The 7,514-nt window shown below is 43.5% G+C and overlaps 2 non-coding genes across 2 annotated transcripts; one reads left to right on the forward strand and one right to left on the reverse strand.

Annotated features, from left to right (window-relative positions):
• Positions 1–6,838: 6,838 nt before the first annotated feature.
• Positions 6,839–6,913, reverse strand: Trnat-ugu (transfer RNA threonine (anticodon UGU)). The gene has a single exon. It is a non-coding gene; the product is annotated as a tRNA-Thr (tRNA).
• A 190-nt stretch (positions 6,914–7,103) lies between these two features.
• Trnat-ugu (transfer RNA threonine (anticodon UGU)) lies at positions 7,104–7,178 on the forward strand. Its single transcript has one exon. It is a non-coding gene; the product is annotated as a tRNA-Thr (tRNA).
• The last annotated feature ends 336 nt before the right edge of the window (positions 7,179–7,514 follow it).

The following is a 7,514-nucleotide window of genomic DNA, read 5'->3' on the forward strand; positions in this document are numbered from 1 at the left end:
AGTGCCTAAAATTGCTTAAATAAAGACTAGTGCATGATTTCTACAGTTGATGATTAGCAAGCACGTTTGCAAACTCTTTTATATGGATTATTATTTTGACGATGTACGAGTTGTTAAGCCCTCTGGATGTAAATGTATTGTAGTATTTACAGATGGTTTGCAGGTTTGTAGGCTGTGTAGCATCTCACAGCATGTGTTCTGTATCACCATGATAAATATACCCTCTTTCAAAATTGTTCCAAAATAAATAAAGTACACTCCTTCCTCTGTCCAACAGTCCATCGCAGGCTGAGTCTTTTCCCGCCACAGTTGAGTGACTTAGGTTAGTGGAGATAGCCCAAGTGAACTTTCTTTCGTGCCATTTTCTTAGGTTAGTAGAGATAGTGCAAGTGGCCTTTGCCAGCCGCTGTGGCCGAGCGGTTCTAGACACTTCAGTCTGGAACCGCACTGCTGCTGCGGTTGCAGGTTCGAATCCTGCCTTGGGCATTGATGTGTGTGATGTCCTTAGGTAAGTTAGGTTTAAGTAGTTTTAAGTCCAGGGGATTGATGACCTCAGATGTTAAGTCCCATAGTGCCTAGAGCCATTTGAACCATTTTTGAACAAGTGATCTTTCTTTGCCGCCAAAATTCAAACTTTCCACAAATCCCTAGGAGGAGGTGGCGGTTGGGTGACTTAGGTTAGTGGAGATGACCTTTGTTTCCCACCATTTTCTTAGGTTGGTAGAGATACCTCAATTGGCCTATCTTCCTGCCAAAATTCAAATTTCCCAGCAATCCCTAGGATGAGGTGGTGGTCAGATGACTTAGATTAGAGGAGGTAGCCCAAGTGACCAATCTTCCAGCGATTTTCTTAGGTTAGTACAGGTGTGTTGCATGCTCATGATGGAATTTGAACTTCCCTCCATTTTCGGGGGGGGGGGGGGGCGGGGGCGGGGAGGGGGGGGGTTAGGTTAGTGGAGGTAGCACAATTGACCTACCTTCCCACCAGAGCCCGCCATATTGAATGACGTCATGGCCGCCATCTTGGATGACATCATGTGCTGTTGCCAAGTCTACACACAGCCATCTTGGATGACATTACTGCCAGCATCTTGGATACATCTGGTAACAATGCACAGTGGCTCAGAACATAGGTTGTCCCAATACTAAGGTAAACAATAGAAATCGACTTCAAAAAAAAAGCAGTAAAGAATAAAATTGCTCTTAAAAAAATAATATGTATTTATTTTTATTTACTTCATAGGAGAAGTTAAATTAATGGTTTTGGAGGTGGGCTAAATTTAAGGAAAAAAGAAAAATCTGTACAAAATGATATAATATACAGTTTTTGTATACTTAAACACCAAAACCATATTTTTAAGCAAAATTCCTGTAACAACTTGACAAATGTATCCAAGCAGCTCAGGAAAAAATGCAGCATGTTCTATAAAATTCTTCAGTAACTCAGTTAATTCGCAACTCCTACTTCTATAGGTAATTATCATTCATGAACTATAACTGGATTGTTAAGGGATATATCAATAGTTGGTAGAAACCGACTCTTAAGGAATCGCTCTACAGACAGGACTCCACATGGCATAAAGAAGTGGTAATTTGTGGAAAGAGAAGATACACAGGTTAAGTGTGCCTTGTGACATTGGATACGCCGGTTCTCCCCTGATCACCAAGGTTACCCAACGTCAGTCTCTGTTAGTGATTGGGTGGGTGATGGCCTGGGAACACTGGCAGCCATTGGTTCAGGTCGCTGAAGTGTCGTCCAATTGAAAGACTTGCATCAGGTTGTAGGATTTGTTATGAGCAGAAAGGCAGGACAGAGAGAGGGTTGTTCTGAACAATTCAGCGATGAGGTTGTTCTTATCAGAATCGACGTCAGACCACCACCGATAACAACAGTTCAGATATCCATGCCAACGTTGCAAGGAGAAGATAAGCACAGGAAGCATATTTAACGGCTATTCGTTACTTAAATGGAGATGAAAATCTTATAGTCAAGGGGGATTGTAGGGGAAGGAGTAGAAGAAAGGGTTATGGGAGAATATGAGATTGGTACTAGGAATGAGAGTGGAGTAAGACTAATTGAATTCTGCAATAAAGTTCGGCTAGTAACGAATACCCTGTTCAAGAATCATAAGAGGAGAAGGATAGTTGTAAAAGGCCGGGAGATACGGGAAGATATCAGTTAGATTATATCATAGTCCGGCAGAGATTCCTAAATCAGATATTGGATTATAAGGCATACCCGGAAGCAGATTTAGTAGTGATGAAGGGTGGTCTGAAGCTTAAGAGAGTGGTCAGGAAGAATCAATGCGCGAAGAAGTAGGATGTGGAAGTACTATGAAATGAAGAGATACGCTTGAAGTTCTCTGAGACTGTAGATACTGCATTAGGAATAGCTCACTCAGTAGGCAGTTTACTCAACGGGGGATGGATATATCTAAAAACGGCAATCACAGGAGCCAGAAAGAAAAACATATGTGTAAAGGAGGTAACTGCGAAGAATCATGTTTCAGTTCATTGACGAAAGAAGCAAGTACCAAAATGTTCAGGGAAATTCAGGAATATAGAAATCCAAGTCACTTACAACTGAAACAAATAGGAAGTGCAGAAAAGCTAAGGTGACACAGTTTGATGAAAAATATGGAGAAATCGAAAAAGAAATGATTGTCAGAGGGAATTACTCAGCATATAGAAAACTCTGAACAACACTCGGCGAAATTAAAAGCATGGGTGGTAAAATTAAGAGTGCGATGGTAATTCCACTGTTGAATGGAGAGGAGAGAGCGGCTAGGTGGAAAAAGTACATTGTGGGGAAAGACGTGTCTGATGGCGTAGTAGAAGATGACAGGAGTCGACATAGAAGATTCTAAGAATCAGAATTTTAAAGAAAAGTAGCTTAAGAAAACTTAAGAACTGGCAACAAAATGACTATTCACATTGGTGTGTACAATGTATCAGTCTGGCGACATACCATCTGACTTTCGAAAAAACATCATCCTCATAATTCCGAAGACTGCAAGAATTCGGCAAGTGCGAGAACAATCGCACAATCCGCTTAACAGCCTATGCGTCCAAGTTGATGACAGGAATAATACACAGAAGATTGTAAAATAAAATTGACGCTGTGTTATATGACGATCAGTTTGGCTTTAGAGAATGTATACGCACAAGAGACGCAGTTCTGACGTTCCGGTAAATAATGGAATCAAGAATAAAGAAAATTCAAGGCACGTTCATAGGATTTTCGACCTGGAGAAAGCATTCGACAATGTCAAATGGTCCAAGGTGTTCCAAATTTCGAGAAAAATAATAGTAAGCTGTAGGGAAAGACTGGTGTATACAATATGTACAAGGGCCGAGAACGAACTGCTCGGATTAAAAGGAGTAAGACAGGGATGTAGACTTTCGCCCCTGCTTTTCAATCTATGCATCCAGGGAGCAATGACGGAAATAAAAGGTAGTCTCAAGAGTGGAAATAAAATTCAAGGTGGAAGGATATCAATGATAAGATAAAGCTGATGACATTGCTATCCTGAGTGAAACTGAAGAAGAATTACATGATCTACTGAATGGAATGAACAGTTGAGTAACTACAGAATATGGATTTAGGGTAAACCGAAGAAAAACAAAAGTAATGAGAAGTAACAGAAATGAGAATAACGAGGAATTGAACATCAGGATTCGTGTCCACGGAGTAGAAGTTAATGAAGTCTGCTACGTGACCGGCGGAACAAGGACGACATAAAAAGCACACTAGCACTGACAAAAAGTTGATTCCTGGCGAAGATAAGTCTACTAGTATTAAACATAGGCCTTAATATGAGGAAGGAATTTCTGAGAATGTACCTTTGGATCTAGCATCGTGTGGTAGTGAAACATGGGGTGTGGGAAAACTGGAAAAAAAAAGAGAATTGGAGCGTTTGAGATATGATGGTACGGACGAATGTTGAAAATCAGGTGGACTGATAAGGTAAGGGAAATATGAGGTTCTGCCAGACTCGGAGAGGATAGGAATATATGGAAAACACTGACAAGAAGAAGGGATGTTCAGGGATTAACTTCCATGGTACTATAGGGACTGTAGAGAGTAAAAACTGTAGAGGAAGACAGTGATTGGAATTCATCCAGCAAATTATTGAGGATGTAGTTTGCAAGTGTTATTCTGAGATGAAGAGGTCGGCGCAAAAGAGGAATTCATGGCGGGCCGCATCAAACCATTTCGACGACTGTGACCCAAGGGAAAAAAAAATAAATAAGTAAATAAAAAATAAAAAAATAAAAAGTCCACCTACTATCTTGATGGTGCAGACGTTTTCTGGCTACAATTGTATTACACTACTGTAATACAAATATCTGTGGTTTACTTTGCGAGATAACACTATGTCCTGTTCAAGAATTGTGGCTTCATTTCTAGATGACACAGAGATTTCGGTCATAGGATTTTGTTCACACGATTGCACTTTTAATGCGAAAGAAGAAAGCGTAAAGATAAATTATTGCTTGTTTCGAGTGGTGAAGATGGAGTACATGACAGCCTTCCACCGACGGACAACAACGGTAGTGGCATGACAATCATCACCATCATCATCATTATCATTATCATCGAGAAGGCTTGAAACATCCTCGGTCTACTGTGCCTCCAGGTATTTTCTTCTGCCGTTCGTTTCTTTGACCGACCGATATTCCTTCTTCCGGTTTTCGGCTTATGCATTGAGGTGGCAAAAGTTGTGGGGTAGCCACATGCATATATAGAGATGGTATCGCGTTCGCAAGGTGCAGTACATTGGCAGACCTATCATTTGCACTCAGGCTATTCACTTGAAAAATTTCCCACATGAGTAAGGGCACACGATGAGAAGTACGACTTTTAATGTGGAATAGAATGGTAGCTGGAGCTAGGCACATGGGACATTCCACTTCGAAAACTGTTAGCGAATGCAATATTCTGACATCCACAGCGTCCAAAGTGTGCCGAAAATACCAAGTTTCAGTATTACCTCTCACCACGGATAAAGCAGTGGCCTACGGCCTTCACTTAACGACCGAGGGCAGCGGCGTTTGCGTAGAGTTGTCAGTGTTAGCAGACAAGCACTAATGTGTGAAATAACTGATGGTACGTACGACGAACCCATCGGTTAGGTCAGTGCAGCGAAATTTGGCGTTAATGGGCTGTGACAGCAGACGACAAACTCTAGTACCTTTGCTAACAGCGCGAAATCGTCTGCAGCGCCCTTGCTGGGCTATGACCATATCGGTTGGACCCTAGAAGACTGCAAAATCATGATCTGGACAGATGAGTCCCCTAATTCAATTGGTAAGAGCTGATGGTAGTGAAACGTGGGACTTAGGGAGAGCAGGAAAATGTGTGGACGGGGCCTAATCAGTTACCATTGGTTGCACAGTAAACACGTACACTATATTTAAGGAGATATTTCTTTCAAAAACAATCATTTAAAAAAAAGTGACTGTATCACAAGCTACACTGACTGCTGAAGGCCTTATCAAGAAGAAATCAAATAGGAGGAATAGCAATAATTTAAACAAAATATTATTTTTAAACGATTGACACAATCAGACCAAATAAAGAAGGGAGCGATCCACAGACAGTGCTCCAAGGATCGACCTAAGAAAAGATCCCTACAGCTGCGTAAGCGGTGAGACAGGCAGCCAAGAGTTAATCTCACTTAACAGGATGGCAACTCGAACTAGGGACAGCTTAAACGCCGACAAGCACACTCGCAAAACCCACCTAAGGTGCGATAACCAATACCACGATAGAATAACAGTTAACATCGTCAAATGACAAGCATGTAATTACACAAGTTGGCTCCACCAAAACGTAGTATGCAGACAGGGTTAAGACCAAAATGCCTATTCAAAATCTAACTAGATGCACATGGAACCGCAAAAGACAATTCCACAAACAACTCAATGGTAAAACAGTCACTGTACAGCAACAAGACGAATTGCACGTAGACATGAACGCTAAGAACACAGAAACGGTCGAAAGACTAGATACACGTCGTCCACTGAGACGACCGACCGCAGGACCAACCATCGGTCGTTGCCAACCGAGTGAGGCAAGGGAAAAGTCGGAGTATAAAACCGCCAACTGACAGCTTGATGGCATGAGGTCACTTCGACAGACGGACGCACACACAAGTGAAAGTTACACTACTCGAATATAACGACCCATTCAACTTAAACTCGCTGAGTCCGGACCTCGACGTCGTCGTGCACTCTCGCGACCACGTCCTTCCATCTGGAAGCTCCCTCGACGAGTACTGGCGTTGTCGGACCTCACTGCTGCTGCATCCCCACTGCAACCCCCCCCCCCCCCACACGACGACCCGGAAATACTCGAGGTCGTTCCAAAGATAGTACCACAGTACTCGCTATCGGTAAACGCCGCTGCTGCCACTCACGGACAGACACAGCGAGCAAACGTAGTGGCGCCAGTGAACGCACTAAGAAAACGAGAGGTCACAATCCGAATACACGACGCCAATCTGTCAACGGCACAAACGCGAGCCAGAGCGCGGCTCAGGTAGGTTTCGAGTGAGGCGCAGAACCCACGAAGCCATCGACCCAGGCTGTTGTAAAGAAGGCTCTGTGAAAGCAGATGGTGGCTCCATAATCGTGTGGCTGTGTTTAAATGGAATGGATTGGGTCCTCAGGTCCAACTGAACCGATCATTGACTGGAATTGATATGTTCATCTACTTGGACACCATTTGCAGCGATTCAACAATGGAATTTTTGTGGATGAAATGATAATTAAATGGTCACCCTAGCTGTAAGCAGGCGTTGATATACTTCATTGGGGGCATGTTGAAAATGTGTGCCCCGACCGGGACTCGAACCCGGGATCTCCTGCTTACATGGCAGACGCTCTATCCATCTGAGCCACCGCGGGCACAGAGGATAGTGCGTCTGCAGGGACTTATCCCTTACACGCTCCCCGTGAGATCCACATTCCCAACATGTCCGCACCACTACATTCGTAGTGCGCCTTATAGATGAATGTAGTGGTGCGGACATGTTGGGAATGTGGATCTCACGGGGAGCGTGTAAGGGATAAGTCCCTGCAGACGCACTATCCTCTGTGCCCGCGGTGGCTCAGATGGATAGAGCGTCTGCCATGTAAGCAGGAGATCCCGGGTTCGAGTCCCGGTCGGGGCACACATTTTCAACATGTTCCCAATGAAGTATATCAACGCCTGCTTGCAGCTAGGGTGTCCATTTAATTATCATTTCATTTCTAGCAAAGCTGCATGGTCATCCACGGTAACTGTTCTTTCGGGAACAGGTACTATCGTCATATATATTTTTGTGGATGTCAGTACGCGATGACACCGAGCCACAATTGTTCACAACTGGTTTCAACAACATTCTGGAGAATTCGAGCGAATGATTTGGCAACCCAGATGGCCTGACATGAACCCCATCGAACATTTATGGGACACAATCGAGGGGCCAGTTTGTGCGCAAAGTGATGCGCCGACAACACTTTAGCAA

The sequence above is a fragment of the Schistocerca nitens genome, chromosome 7 (assembly GCF_023898315.1).
Source record: "Schistocerca nitens isolate TAMUIC-IGC-003100 chromosome 7, iqSchNite1.1, whole genome shotgun sequence".
Lineage (NCBI taxonomy): Eukaryota > Metazoa > Arthropoda > Insecta > Orthoptera > Acrididae > Schistocerca > Schistocerca nitens.